The following is a 16587-nucleotide window of genomic DNA, read 5'->3' as shown; positions in this document are numbered from 1 at the left end:
TGACACCGCCAACCAGGGCTCAATTGGAAGCACCTTTGGGCGGAAAGCTTTCTTTATATTCAGAAAACTGGCACAGTATTACAAGAGACAAATGGACACTACAAATAATAGACAAAGGGTACAGGTTCCATTTTCGCACATTACCAAAAAGAAAAGGCATGCCAGACCTGCCACCGAATCAAAGGGCAGAGGCTTTGAAACAAATCTCCAACTTAATGCAAATGAAAGCTATAGAAAAGGTTCCTCTCTCAGAACAAGGCCAAGGATTTTATTCCAGACTATTCCTTGTTCCAAGAAAAGAAAAGTAATGGAGGCCTATTCTCGACTTGTCCGCAGTGAATACTTATCTCATTGTGCCAAAATTCAAAATGCTGACTCTACAGCAACTCCTTCCCATGCTGGGCAAGGGGTCTTAGCTGGTAACTCTAGACCTCAAGGAGGCATACCTGCATGTCCCTATCAGACAAAGTTGCAGAAGACACCTCAGATTTCTTGCAGGTTCAGAGCATTATCAATTCTCAGCATTGCCCTTTGGCTTATCTACTGCGCCCAGAGTATTCACGAAATGCCTGGCATCAGCAATTGCACACTTCAGGGGATTCAAATATACCCATATCTGGACGACTGCCTTATACAAGCGGACAGTCAACAAACTTTGGTAAAACACTTGAATTATGCCATTCACCTACTTCAGGCCTTGGGATATACAGTCAACGTTCACAAGTCAAGACTTGTTCCATCCCAAAGAATAACTTTTCTGGGTGCAAATCTAGACACAACCACCCAAATGGCTTTCCTCACAGAAGAAAAACAAAGTCAACTACCGGATTACTTCAAAAATCTGTCGAGACAAACTCAGCTGACTGCAAGGAAAATCCTGCAGGCCCTGGGTTACATGGCTTCTTGCATTCTCCTGATTCCACAAGCAAGGCTGCATATGAGGAAACTACAATGGTACCTAAGGAGTTTATGGACTCAGCACAGTCACAGCTTGGAAACTGTGATACCACTCATTCCATGCCTTCAAAAGGAATTTCTGTGGTGGGCTCAAGCAAGCCAGTCAAACAGGGGTCTGCCCTTCAACAAACCAATAGCCAGCCAAACCATTACAACGGACGCTTCAGACCACGGATGGGGAGCGCACATGGAGGGCAGATGCATTCAAGGACTATGGTCACAAAAAGAGCTACGCATGCACATAAACCAAAAGGAAATGCCTGCAGTGATACATGCAATCGAGGCCTTCAAACTCTTTCTGCATCAAGGCCACCTGCTAATAAGGACAGACAACACCACAGTTATGTGGTACATAAACAAGCAAGGGGGCACCCATTCTTACCCTCTTTGCAGACTGGCAATGAATCTATGGGAACTTTTCTTGAAAATCAATATAGAGCTACAATCCCAGTTCGTGCCAGGAAAGGACAATATACTGGTGGACAGCTTATGCAGAAACATCATGGATGCACACGAATGGATGCTGCACCCAGACATCTTCCTTCAGATAACACAATTATGGGGGAGGCCGAACATAGATCTCTTTGCCTCCCCCCACAATCATCAGCTGAAGAAATTCTGCTCAAGGACATATCACCCACAAGCATGGAAAGTGGGCGCCCTTTCTTTCAGCTGGAGAACTCTAACAGTGTATGCTTTTCCACCTCTTCCATTAATGACCAAGGTCTTACTGAAGATCAGGACAGAGCAGCCAAAAGTGATTCTGATAGCTCCGGACTGGCCAAGACAGCACTGGTACCCACTGTTAAAGAGCATGTCACGCACAAAACCATGGCCTCTTCCACTATGGCCACTTCTCCTGACACAACACAATTACAAAACTCTGCATTCCAACCTGAAAACCTTGCAGCTAACAGCCTGGAAAATACCTTGATTCCTCCACAGGATAAGCTATCCAAGAGAGTGAAGGATATCATCATGGAAGCTCGCCGGCCTTCCACAAGGAAGGCATATTCAGCAAAATGGAAAAGATTTCACACTTGGAACACCACAAAGGGCCTAGATGCGACAGTGATGAACATGGCACATATTCTGGAATACTTGGCAGAAATGCTCCACAATGGCCTGTCTTACTCTTCCATTAAAATTCATGCTTCAGCAATTTCAGCAGAGTACAGTATTGATCCACCTGTCTTCTCTCATCCTCTCCTAAGACAGTTTCTAAGAGGAATTAAAAACATCAATCCTCCAAGGAAACCACCAGTGCCTACTTGGGACCTTAACTTCGTGTTGGAAAAACTAACACTACCTCCCTTTGAACCAGCAGCATCTGCAGAACCACAGTTCCTGTCTTGGAAGACTGCCTTCCTTCTGGCCATAACCTCAGCAAGAAGAGTATCTGCGTTACAGGCCCTCATGGCAGTACAGCCATTTCTTATTTTTCATCAGGACAGAGTTTCATTGAGAACCAATCCTTCATTTATGCCAAAGGTGGTATCCAGGGTCTCATTGAACCAAGCTATTCACCTGCCTACCTTCTTTCCAAATCCACAAAACAAAGGGGAAAAACTTCTGCACAGCCTGGACATACACAGGCAGTTGCGCTACTACTTGGACAGAACTAAAAGTTACAGAAAAACTGACCAGCTGTTTGTAGCATATGCTGCTGGTGCACAAGGAAAAGCAATTTCCAAACAGACAATTTCAAAATGGATAGGGAATTGCATTCGTTTTTGTTGCTCCTTTCATGGAAAGACTGTGCCAGCTAACATTAGACCTCATTCCACCAGAGCTACAGCCACCTCCACAGCCTTCTTAAGAGGGGTGGCTACCAAGGACATTTTAGAAGCTGCTACATGGAGCTCCATGCATACATTTTCCAAGCATTACAATTTACCTTTATATTCCAGATCCAGAGCAGGCTTTGCTACAGCAGTCCTGCAGGGCATTTTAGCTACACCATCATTTACATAAATCCTACACCCCCAGATTGGCTATGGTATTCTACCCATATGTGATGACTGCAGATGCATCCTTGAAGGACATAGTACAGTTTTGTACCTACCATAAATGTAGATGTCCGATAGTATGCATCTGCAGTCAGGTTTACCCACCCTACTTCCCCTCTGTGGTATTTCTTGGGTTCTAATCCCTCTCATAACTAGCTGGGGTTATCTATTATGGTGTATTTGTTTTATATACATATATATATATATATATATATATTTATATATATTTCTGAACATGTTTGGAATTTATTGCATTTCTCCAAATTTAGCCTTCCTTAGAGGGCACCTGGCATCTGGGGGAAGAAAAACTGAGGAAGATGGCGTCGGCTGACGCTTTTATACCCCAGGCGCTCTGACGTCGGGGAAAGGGCGACTTCAGCCGACGCCGGACCCAGACTTTGGAATCCGGCCGACCGAAGGGCTGCCTGAGGCAGGACAACCCATATGTGATGACTGCAGATGCATACCTATCGGACATCTACATTTATGGTAGGTACAAAACTGTACTTTTCCTCCTATCCAAGTAGGGATATGGGCGACACAGGAAACTATACCACAGTCCGGAATTCAGCTAAACCTGGAATCTGGACTAATCTAGTTCAGCAAAGGTGGGAAAAGAGATTTTTTTTTTTTCAGGAAACAGCAGAAAAACACAAAACACTGTAAATGCTATAACCTGGCTAGCGCACTTTAGTGTGTAGCCTACAACAGTTATACAATACAAAAATGACTTAAATTGATATAAAACAAGTACAAAAACTGTAAAAAACAGGCAGAAGGCAAATGCAATTTAAACTTTTTAAAGCACAGATCAGTTAGAAATTTGCTTTTTAGGCAGGAAAAGGCAGTCGGAGCAAAAAAAAAAAAAAAAAAAAAAAAACAGAGAAAAAAATACTTACATCTGGAAAAGTCTCTCTTGGGTCTCTCTGTTGCCTGTATCACTCTGCAGGACACCACGAGGAGCTGTGCGGAGTTGTATACAATAACAAACTTTTTAAATCACAGATTCCCTAAAAAAAACTGGCGTTTTAGGCAGAATTAGTTAAGACAGCAAGAAAAGTGATACTTAATCACTCCAAAGTCACACTCTTGTCTCTTAGCTGCTGCAGACTCTGCAGAACACCTGGAAGGCACTTGCTGAGCAGAATACAAGCGTAAAAACTGTGCAAATGAGGTTTTTATAGCAGGGAAGTGAAAGATGGAAATTAGCCCAAAATGGCCAATAAACTATTAACTTCTGGGCTGAAACCACTCCTTATGCCTTTCCTCCTCTGCCTCTGCTCTCCAAAGTATTACTAAAGATCAAACAAGACAAACCAAGGAAGATTTTGATTGCACCAGACTGGCCACTCCAACGCTGGTGTACCCCCTCTTGCGCAGTGTGTCACTGTGGGCCCCATGGCACCTGCCTCAGACTCCTACTCTATTGTCTCAGAAGGAGACAATAGAGTAGGAGTCTATTGTCTCAGGAGGAGAACCAAATTCTGCATCCTCAACTTCAAACACGGAATCTAGCAACCTGGCTGATTACATAATTTCTCCTTTACCATCCCTAAGTAAACCAGTGATGGATATCATTTTAGAGGCAAGGAGGCCTAGTACCAGAAAGTCTTACGCTGAGAAATGGAAAAGATTCTGTGCCTGGAACCAGTATCAAGGGATGAGCACAACAGTGGCCACCTTTACCTCAGATTTCTCAGTACTTAACTGAGATGCTTCATAAGGGCCTGTCTTTCTCCTCCATCAAAAGTCACGCCTCAGCCATCTCAGTGCATTATAACACAGAACCACCTCTCTTCTCTCATCCACTGCTTAAGTAGTTCCTCAGAGGGGCCAAAAATCCACGACCACCCAGGAGAGCTCCAACTCCAGCCTGGGACCTCAACTTTGTATTGGAAAAGCTCACCCTTCCTCCTTTAGAGCCAGCTGCCACTACGAACTTAAAATTCCTTTCTTGGAAAACAGCTTTCCTTTTAGCAATCACTTCAGCAAGAAGGGTATTTGAATTACAGGCCCTCATGGCAGTGATGCCTTTCATCATCTTTCATGCAGACAGGGTGTCCTTCAGGACCAAATCCCTCCTTCATGCCTAAGGTGGTGTCCAGTGTGGCCCTTAATCAGTCCATACATTTGCGAACCTTCTTTCCTAATCCACAGAACAAAGGGGAACAGTTTCTGCACTCCTTAGACGTGCACAGACAACTTAGATTCTACTTGGACAGAACTAAACCTCAAAGGATATCGGATCAACTGCTGGTGGCATTTGCTGCAGGGGCAGAGGGGAAGGCTATTTCAAAGCAAACCATTTCCAAATGGATAGGCCATTGCTTTCTTTTGCTGTAAACACCATGGAAAACCTATCCCACAGGGGATCAGACCCCATGCATCTACCTCTACAGCCTTTCTCAGAGGCGTCCCTACCAGGGGCATCCTAGAAGCTGTTACCTGGAGTTCTGTACATACTTTCACCAAGCATTACCATCTGCCAATTTTCTCTAAATCCAGATCTGGCGTTGCCACTGCAGTCTTGCCGGGCCTTTTAGCTGGTCCTAATTCTATTTAAATTCCTCCTCCCATTCTTAGCTTTGGGAATCTACCCAAAAGTGATGACTGCAGCATACCTCTCAACTGTCCCTGATTTTGACTCAAATTTTAGCTCTGTCCCTCTTAATCCCTCCTAAAACTAGTGACTTTTGGAGGAAAGGTGGTGAATTACACTTAATGAATAATGGCAGTAATTAAGAGTTATAGACTTCTTTTACTTCAGAAAATGTGTATTAATTCATATACTCTGATTCTGTCAATGTTTCAAGTTAGTAGCACTAATATTTTAAGTGTCCCTGATTTTTTCATGACTTGTCCCTGATTCTGTTGAAATTTGTCCCTGATTGGTTAAGAGGTCTGTGCAGCAGTGAAATGCGAAGAACATAGTACAGTTGTGTACACTTGCCATAAATATAGATGTTCGAGTGTATTTACTGTAGCAGTCATGGTTACCCTCCCTCCAGCCCCCTATTTTTCTTTTTTGGATATACCTTTACTTTTCCTTTACTATATTAAAAAGCTTTTTGGTGTATTTGCTTTTTTGTTGGAGGTATAACCTTGTACTTATAGATTTAATAGTTTCCCATTAAGGGAGTACCTGACATCTGGGGCAAGAAGTAACTGATGTAATGGCTTCTGCTGCATGTTTTATACCCCTGACGACCTGACGTCATGGAAGAAGGGACAGCAACTGATGCAGGACCCAAGACTTTGTTAATCAGGCTGACTGAGGGCTACTGCAAGTAGATAACCCAAAAGTGGTGACTGCAACAGTGAATACACTCGAACATCTACATTTGTTAAGTGTACACAACTGTACATTTTTAGCTTTCTAGACTAATTTTTGAATTTTTTTCCTGTGTCTGTTAAGAGTTTATCCCGTTTGCTGTAGTTTAACATCTTGTTCTTCGTGTTTCACTGTTGCAGTCATCACATTTGGGTTATCTGCTTGCAGTAGCCCTCAGTTGACCTGATTGTAAAAGTCTTGGATCCTGCTTTGGTTGCTGTCTCATCTTCCATGACATCAGGTAGTCAGGGGTATAAAGCATGCAGCTGACGCCATTACATCATTCTTTCTTGCCGTGCGATGCCCGGCCCCGAAGTAGTTCGCAAGTGCCGGTCGGCTGACTACTGAAATTTTCATTTTCGAGTTTCAGATATGAAGTCTTCAACTAAGCTAAGTACCCCGTTTGGGAACCTTTTTCTTGCTCTAGACCGATGTCAGTAAAAATTAATTGTATTTCTTGTAGAAAGCAAATAACCTCATAAAGATTTTCGTCAGTACTGCATTCCTTGCTTAGGCCCAGACCACGACATACCTTACTATCGGTTTTGTGTCTTATTCAAACCTCGTACTATTTATCATCTGTTCATTTACGCATCTAAATATTTTGGTACTCAGTTCAATTATCCAGAAATGGCTTCGGTAAGCCACCCAACTACTGACATTCCAAAAAAACGCAAAGATGAAGACAGAGACAGGCCGCCTAGGTCCAAAGCTGCTGAAGATGCTTCTCCTAAGCTAGTCGCCAGTTCACCGGTACTCAGTGAGGCGCTTTCGCAGCCCCTGATACCCGTTACTTCAGATTTGCAGGCCTCTACTGAGATCCATTTGGAGTCCAGTATGCCGCAAGATGCTTCTTCGACTGTGGAACCTGTGGATGTCTCTACCTTGGATGTGTCCGGAGCTGCTGTGCATGCACCGGCTTCTGAGGCTGTATTCAGGCCTACTGACTTGCATATTAAACTGACGCCATCTTCTTCCTCAAGGCCTAAAACTCGATCCATGCCTAGAAAACAGACGCCCAGACGCATGGTCAGGCCCCTATGCCTAAAAAACAAATGATAAGAATGGCTGAAGACCTTATTACTCTAATAAGGGGAAGCCACCCTTCCCCCTCTGAGAAACCTAGGACTGATTTTCCTTCTGAGTCTTCTGATCAGGACTCTGAAATTTCTGTTTTCTCTGATGACCAGGATTTGCCCTTACCTACCTATGGGGATTCTGATGCAGAGGACTCCATTCCCTCTGCTTCCCCTCCAGAGGATTTCTCTTTTGGTGAAATCTTGCATACTCTTAGAGAGCATTTTCGCTGGGAAAGCCAGGATTGCTCTGACTCCAAAAAGAGGCTTTGGAATTCTTACTCCTGCCTCAACACAGGCCTTTAGCTATCCCTCCTGTATTGGACATTGTAGATGATGCCTTCTCGGAATCTAACCTGACTCTTCACCTCCTGCTCCCAGAAAACCTGATAGGTATTACTGGGTAACTGACTCTCTCAAGTTCCTCTTTAAAAAATCTTACTGCGGATCCTGAGACCATTTCACATGGACCCAAGGGCATTAAGGATACTACTCCCAAAAATCCTACCCCCTCTGATAGAGATTCCAGGGCACTCGATAGAGTGGGTAAAAAGGTATACACTTCTGCAACCTTGGCCATTAGGGCCTTAAACTGCCAGTTTCGTATGTTAAAGTATCATTAGCATAGTATTGGATTGCTTTAACAGAAAATAATGTTGATTCCTGGCTGTGCTGAAAATAAAGGTTTACAGGATTTAATGCATTCTGCTGAACAAGTTGGAAAACATACTTTGCAATGTGGTTTTGATTCATTAGAGGCATCTTGCAGGGCTGCTGTCATTAGAGGCATCTTGCAGGGCTGCTGTCACTGGGTCTGTACTTAGCAGGCATGCTTGGCTTAAGGAGCAATCTTTGCCAGATCATGTTAAAGTTTAATTACTGAATGCTCCCTTAAACCAAGACCGCCTTTTTGGCAACAAAGCAGAAGTAGTACTTAAAAAGATGGAGGAAAAGCTAAATCTATGCAAACTGTTAAGGATTTCCTGCAAGTACAGCCTTCCAGATTTAGTAGGCATTGGCCCTCTAAGAATTGGTCCTTTCCTGCCTCTTCCAGGTCTTCAGTCCAAACCCTGAAACTAGCAGAACACCCAGGCTTCAGTCCCAACGTACTCGGACCTAATCAGTGGGGGACTCCCACTTCCAACGCAGGGAATAGTAAGACTCCCCCCCCCCTGTGGTAAACTTTCTCAGTGACTTAACTTTAAATCTTCCAAGCCCTGCTCAACTGACTGTTCCCTTAGTGGGAAAGATGAAAAATTGGGAACTCATTACCCAGGACAAATGGGTTTTAAATGTAGTTTCCCAAGGGTACAGATTCCACTTCTACTCCTTACCAACCCCAAATGGTTGGCCAGATCTACCCCCAAATCAGTGGGCAGAGACTCAAAAGCAAGTTCTCTCTCTCTTAAGCATCAGGGCTATTAATCCTGTCCCAGAAGAAGAATGGGGACAAAGTTTCTGCTCAAGACTTTTCCTGGTACCCAGAAAAGACAATTCATGGCATTCTATCCTGGACCAATCTATCCTAAGCGCATTTTTGGTAATCCCAAAATTCAAGATGCTAACTCTTCATCAGCTGCTTCCCATGCTAGGCAAAGATGTTTGGTTGGCAACACTGGATTTAAAGGAAGCCTACTTGCACATCCCAATAAGGGAATCTTTCAGAAGATACCTATGCTTCAAAGCAGGCTACCTGCACTGTTAGTTCTCTGCACTGCCCTTTGGCTTATCTACTGCACCCAGGGTATTCACAAAGTGCCTAGCTCCAGTCATTGCATTTTGCAGGCAAAGAAATATTCAGATATACCCATACCTGGACAATTGTCTAATTCAAGCAGAAAGCCAGGACATACTATTAAATCATGTGGCATTTTTAAAGAAAGTGCTAATGTCTCTGGGGTACACCATAAATGAAAAGAAATCGCATCTTGTACCCAGCCAACAATTTGTATTCCTGGGAGCGAGCTTTATACAACTTCCCAGATGGCCTACCTCATACCAGAGAAACAAATTCAATTGACAGTCTACTTCAAACTACTGGCCACCAAGACCCAGCTGTCTACAAGGAAAATACTGCAAGCCCTGGGGTTCATGGCCTCTTGCATTCTACTAATTCCATATGCAAGACTGCATATGAGGAAACTACAATGGTATCTAAAAAGCCTACGTTGTCAACATTCTCAGGATCTAGAATCAATGATTCCTATCATACCTTTGTCTACAGGTAGTTCCTTTGGTGGGCAGAGACCTGCCACCAAAACAAGGGACTGCCATTCACTCTACCTCCTGCTGCCCAAACCCTAACAACAGACGCATCAGGCTGTGCATGGGGGGCTCACTTGGCAGGGCAGTGCATTCAAGGCAAATGGAACCCAAATCAAATGCACTTGCATATCAATCAAAAAGAAATGTTAGCTACCCAGAAAGCTCTGACAGCCTTCAAGGACCACATTCTTCCAGGACAATTATTGGTAAAGACGGACAACACCTCTGTTAATGTGGTACATAAACAAGCAGGGGGGAACCCACTCATACCCTCTCTGCAGACTAGCCATGGCTCTGTGGAACACAGCCTTGAGCTACCAAGTGCACCTACATGCTCAGATCCTGCCAGGAAAGCTAAATACACTGGCAGATGACCTAAGCAGATATCTCATGGACCCACACGAGTGGAAACTGGAACCAAAGATAACATGGTGCGAAACAAATGGGGGAGCCCAGAGATGGACCTGTTTGCCTCTCCCCATAACTACCAATTGGACAATTTCTGCACAAGGACTCCCCACAAACAAGCTTGGAAAGTGGATGTCCTGTCCTTCACCTGGAAAAACATTGAAAAACCTATCAGTTTATGCCTTACCCCTCTGCCTCTCCAAGGTACTACTAAAGAGCAAACAGGACAAACCAAGGACAATACTGATTACACCAGACTGGCCACACCAACACTGTTACCCCCTCTTGCACAGTGTGTCATTGCTGGCACCATGGCACCTGCCTCAGACCCCTGCCCTGCTGTCCCAGCAGGGGGGCCAGATTTTGCACCCACAGCTTCAAATCCTGAACCTGGCAGCCTGGCTAATTACCTGATCTCTCTGTTACCATCCCTCAGTAAGCAAGTTATGGATGTCATCATGGAGGCAAGGAGTCCTAGTACTAGAAAATCCTATGCTGAAAAATGGAAAAGATTCTGTTCCTGGAGCCAAACTCAGGGGATGGGCACAGCAGCGCCCAGTTTACCCCATATTCTTTAATAATTAATTGAGATGCTTCACAAGGGCCTTTGCTTTTCCTCCATCAAAATTCATCCTCCCCCATTTCAGCTCATTATAATACAGAACCACCCCTCTTCTGTCATCCACTGCTGAAGCAATTCCTCAGAGGGGCCAAAAACGTAAGACCACCCAGGAGAGCCCCTACGCCAGCCTGAGACCTTAACTTTGTATTGGAAAAGCTCACTCTACCTCTCTTTGAGCCAGCTGCAAATGCATAGTTGAAATTCCTTTCTTGGAAAACAACCTTCCTTCTAGCTATCACTTCAGCAAGAAGGGTGTCTAAATTACAGGCCCTCATGGCAGTAGAGCCTTTCATCATCTTTCCTGCTGACAGGGTGTCCCTTAGGATCAGTCCCTCCATGCCCAAGGTGGTATCCAATGTGTCCCTTAATCAGTCCATTCATTTGTCAACCTTCTTTTCTAATCCACAGAACAAAGGGGAACGAATACTGCACTCCTTGGATGTGCACAGACAACTTGGATTTTACTTGGACAGGACTAAGCCTTTCAGGAAATCTGAACAGCTGCTGGTTGCATTTGCTGCAGGGGCAGAGGGGAAGGCCATTTCAAAGCAAACCATTTCTAAGTGGATAGGCCATTGCATTCAATTCTGCTATAAGCATCATGGAAAACCTACCCCACAGGGGATAAGACCACATTCAACCAGGGCCGCATCTACCTCTATAGTCTTTCTCAGAGGTGTCCATACTAGGTACATCCTAGAAGCTGCTACCTGGCGTTCTTTACATACCTTCACCAAGCATTACCACTTGCCAATTTTTTCTAAATCCAGAGCTGGATTTGCCATCTCAGTCTTGCAGGGCCTTATAACTTGGCCTAATGCTATCTAATTACCTCCTCCCATCCTTAGCTTTGGGAATCTAGGCAAATGTGATGACTGCAACAGTGAAACATAAAGAACCGTAGTACAGTTGTGTACACTTACCATAAATGTAGATGTTCGTGTGTATTCATTGTTGCAGTCCTGGTTATCCTCCCTCCAGTCCCCTGACTTCTATTGACTATACCTCCTCTATTCCATTTTGCTATGCTTAAAGCTTTTTGGTGTATTTGCTTTTTTCTTGGAGGTGTAACTTTGTATATAATTGCTTCCCATTATGGAGGCACCTGACATCTGGGGCAAGAAAAACTGCTGTAATGGCGTTGGCTGCATGCTTTATACCGCTGACTACCTGACGTCATGGAAGATGAGACAGCAACCGACGCAGGACCCAAGACATTGATAATCAGGCCAACTGAGGGCTACTGCAAGCAGATAACCCAAATGTGATGACTGCAACAGTGAATACACTCTAACATCTACATTTATGGTAAGTGTACACAGCTGTACTTTCCTGGGCTCTCTTTCTTGTAGTGTTTTCCCCTGCCTCTTCCCCCTTACCATTAAAAAAAAGCCTTTTCTTTAACTTTGTTGTAGAGTGGTAAGTGTTTTATATTTAAGTGTTGGTGCTTGTCAATCATTTTTCCTCCGTGTGGTGTTATTACTGTGGACCTTATCCGTAAGTGATAAGACCTCTGCTTTCAAAAAGTGCACTACATTTGGGCACAAGATCCTCCTTACCACGAAGACCCACATGCTTTGTGCTTCTGTTGTTTGGGGGTAGATCATCTTGATATAGAATTCAAGTACCGTCTCTTTCGGAGCCAGGGCTCATGCAGATCGTAGGAAGAAATTTGTGTTCTCTCTTTCCATGTGGGAGAATTGACCATTTATGCTTCAGCTTCTCCTTCAACCAATAAGGTAGGGCACAAGTTAGAAAGCTCAAAAGAAAAGGATGGGGTGGGGGGGAGAACTAGGTAAAGCAACGAGAAACGGAAATCTGACAACCGGGAAAAGACTAGTACTACTGCCGAAAACACCAAGACAGTCTGGTCCAGGAGCTAATTTGGATCCAGTCACCATCAACTCTATGCAGATTTTTCTCTGGAGCCAACCAGTCCTAAGGTCCATTCTCCAATCTTCAATGAAAGGTTGACTCACTGGTCTTCCTGACTACCCTCCATTGTCTCCTCTTTCAGGTCATTTCTATCATGAAGCTTTTTGGAAGCCATGGTTGACAGGATGATATTTTTTTTTTCTTTCTTGGGAGTCAGATCCAGATGGAAGTTCTTCTACCAGTGCTTCCCTCACTTCTGGCTCCAGGACAAGTCCCAATGACACCCTTACTAGTTTTTCCTTCTCAAGGCTGCCCATCAAAGTCTGAGCTGAGAGCTTGGTCAACTTTGATTTCTGTCAGCTTTTTGTGAAGAGTCCCTGGATTGAATCAAAAATTATTGGTACCATCCCTACCCTTGGGTGATTCATCCCTGGGCAGTCTCGGCTCCAGTGTTAGCTTAAAAGCTAAGTTCAAATTGAGGGCCTAGGAGATTCTTTATTGGTATCTTTGGATTTTAAAGGTCTTCCTTGATCCCAGGTTTGGCTTCGGGGTTTGAGGATGATGGACAGTTGAGAGAGGAACTCTCTTGCACACAGTGTGCAGTCTCAGTCTCCTCTGTATTCTGTAGCTCCTCCTCCCACTCATCCTGTCAGAGAAGGGACAGTCTGCCTCTAAGTCTCAAAGGATCTTATCTGGTGAGTTCCCTTTCTGTTTGAGTCAGCTGTTAAGCCTTACACCAGAGACATACATAGAAAATGGACTTGCAAGAGGAGACATTTGGACTCTTCTCTGGAGTTACTGAAGATACTGACTTTAAGGAGGGGGTGGGTTTTCCAAGATCTCCCCTTGAAGACATCTTTTTTTTGGAGGTTGGTTCACAGAATCCCCCTACCAAGAGGAGTCTCGATTCCTCGAGGCTTTCTGGGAGGGCTCATATACTTCCTCGGTGGTCTCATCCACTGTTGAGCTCATTGATTTGATCTCTCAGTGGACTTGGAAGGCACCTGATGTGATGGAGCCGATTCTGAAAAAGCTAACAAAGTACTAGTGTGCCTCAGGAAAGACCGTATTAGAGCAAGGGCCCTGCTGTATTTGCCATACTAGCTGCAGCAGCCATGAAAATGGAGCTCTCTTAAGAAAGCATTACTCTCAATCCCCCTAATGGGGAGTCCAGATGCTGGACATATTTGGAAAGTGGTCTTGTGCTTCAGCAAGGTTTACTCTTCATGAGCTGAATTACACAGCCAGAAAATTTACCAAGGAGCTTTCCAAGTTTGCCTCGGATAATTTGATTGCTTATATGTAGAAGTCTAGAAGTGCAGCTCTCTACTTTTCAGTTAATGTCGTGTGTCTATGCAACTGCTCTCCAATGCAGTTGATGGCACTTCGAGAGTGACGTGCACTGGCATTGCTGTTTGCTTGTACACCTGGATGTGTCTCTTTGATTTTGTGGAAATCTTCAGTATGTTCTTTCAGTGCTGCATTCAGTGGTTTCTCACTTTTTGGATCCAAAGTGAAAGATGCACTCTCACTAGAAGGGAGCAGGAAGACACCACCCCTCCAGACTTTTTCCTGAACCAGAAGGGTGGAAAGAAGTTATAGATGTCCTTCAAGGATGCATCTGCAGTCCTAACATATGGGTTGTCCTGCCTCAGGCAGCCCTTCGGTCAGCCGGATTCCAAAGTCTGGGTCTGGCCTCGGCTGATGTCGCACTTCACCCGACGTCATAGCTGCTGTGTATTGGGTATAAAGGCATCAGCCGACGCCATTTTCCTCAGTCTTTTCTTGCCGCGTGGTGCCCGAAGCAGAAGCTGTTCGCAAGTGCCGGTCGGTCAGATCCAGAGATTTCTACTACCGAAGACTTCTAAAAAGCTAAGTACCCCGTTGGGGGCTCTTTCTTGCCTCAGCCGATGTCAGAAAAAGTAAATAATTGTTTAACTTGTGGGAAACAAATACCTCATAAGGATTTCCACTCTTGCTGCCTTCCTTGCTTAGGCCCAGACCACGACGTATCAGCTTGTCTAGCCTGTGCTTCCTTCAACCGACGGACACTTAGACGTCGGTCGGAGTTTGCAGAGGAGTTTTTTGGTCCTGCTTTTGCTTACAAAATGCCGTCGGAGACTCCGACTTCACAATTAGCTAAAAAGCGTAAGGAAAAGGACCGACACTCACGGTCCGCGGTTTCGGCTGAAACCACGGTTAAGCCAACCGCGAGTGTCTCTGTTTTGGCTGAAACAGAGTCCTCGGTTCTTCCTTCGGCCGAAAGCATGCCTCCAATAGCCGAGGCCTCACAGAGCATGGCTGAATCTGCTACTGAAATTTCCCCTGCTGTAGCAGGCACCCAGGACTTATCAGATACTATCCCTTTAGATATATCTACTCCTGCACGTGGAGCTGCTAGGCCCCCTGCATCTATGTCTATCAAGGCTTTTTCTAGGGCTAGAGCAGCTAAATCTTCTAAGGCCTTGCCTGCTAAAACCCCCTCTCACAGGCCTACCTCTAGTTCCCAAATGCTCAGCCTGGCTGAGGATCTCATTTCTTTGATCAGGGGATCCCAACCTCACCCAGACATTGCCTCTCAACCCCCTCCAGAGAAGAGGCCTAGAACTGAGCCCCCGGATCCTGTTTCTACAGACTATTCCTTGGATGATTCAGAAAACACAGACCCTCCAGAAGGCCCATATTCTCCTTATGAGGAATGCAGAAGATTCCATTCCTTCTGCCTCTCCTCCTGAAGAATTTTCCTTTGGGGAAACCTTACATGCTATGAGAGAGCATTTTCAATGGCAGGGCCAGGATTTTTCAGATTCAAGGAAAAGGCTAAGGACCTTTTTACATTTACCACAGCATAGGCCTTAAGCCATTCCCCCAGTACTAACAGTTGTTGATGATGCATATAATGATGCCTGTACTGCCCCTGACTCTCTTCCTCCGGCCCCTGCCAAGCTCGACAGATATTACAGGGTCCCGGACACACACTTTCACTTGTATAAGGCTCCAATTGCAGATCCTGAAACCATTTCACAGGGCCCCAAAGCTGTAGCAGCTGCCTCTGCCAAAAACCCCCTTCCCTCTGAAAGAGAATCTAGAGCACTAGAGAGATGGGGTAAAAAAGTTTATACTTCTGCTACTCTTTCTGCCAGGGCATTAAACTGTCAATTCCACATGATTCAGTATCAGGAATTTTTGTTAGACCAGCTAAATAAAAAACTGTCCTCTCCTGAACCTATAGACCGTAAGTCCCTTCAGGATTTGGTACATAACACTCAGCAGGTCAGTAATCATTCATTAAAATGTGGCTATGATGCACTGGAGGCTTCCTTTAGATCAGCTATGACTGGAACAGTGATTAGAAGGCATGCCTGGTTAAAAGAGCAATCCTTACCAGACCATGTTAAGTCAAAGCTCCTAGATGCTCCTATGGAGAAACAGTTTGTTTGGCTCCCCTGCACAGCAAGTGCTAAAGAAGGTGGAAGAGAAAGCAAAATCTGTCCAAACAGTCAAGGATTTCTTACAGGTCCAACCTCCGAGGTTTAGTAGAAATTGGCCTTCGAAGAATTGGTCCTTTCCAGACACCTCCAGAGCACAGAGAGGCAGAAATAGGCGCCCAAGAGGCAGAGGTCAATCCAGAGGTTCCTACAGGGGACGTCAGTGGCAGCCTAACAACCAGAGAAGTACTGCCACAGATTCAGCTACGACTACTTCCACAGGACAGACACAATGACTTGGCTCTGATACTGCCTACCAGGGAACAACTGGAAGCACCCTTGGGCGGAAAGCTAGCCTTATTTTCCCTAAACTGGCATTACATTACAGGAGACAAATGGATTTTACAGACAATAGACAAAGGCTACAGGTTTCACTTCCACACTCTACCAAAAAAGAGAGGAATGCCAAACCTACCACCAAACCAAAAAACAAACGCTCTAGGACAAATCAACCACCTACTAAGGATGAGAGCTATAGAAAAGGTACCGCCTATGGAACAAGGGCAAGGATTTTACTCCAGACTTTTCCTGGTACCAAGGAAAGAAAATCAATGGA

General features: G+C 44.8%; 1 protein-coding gene across 1 annotated transcript in view; it reads left to right on the top strand.

Moving 5' to 3' along the window:
* The window catches only part of MTREX (Mtr4 exosome RNA helicase), a 1888266-nt gene that overhangs the window by 1071905 nt on the left and 799774 nt on the right, over positions 1-16587 (top strand). The window lies entirely within an intron of this gene.

The sequence above is a fragment of the Protopterus annectens genome, chromosome 2.part2 (genome assembly GCF_019279795.1).
Source record: "Protopterus annectens isolate FY-2018-M chromosome 2.part2, PAN1.0, whole genome shotgun sequence".
NCBI lineage: Eukaryota > Metazoa > Chordata > Ceratodontiformes > Protopteridae > Protopterus > Protopterus annectens.
The sequence above is the reverse complement of the archived record's forward strand: the minus strand, read 5'-3'. Positions and strand labels throughout refer to the sequence as shown.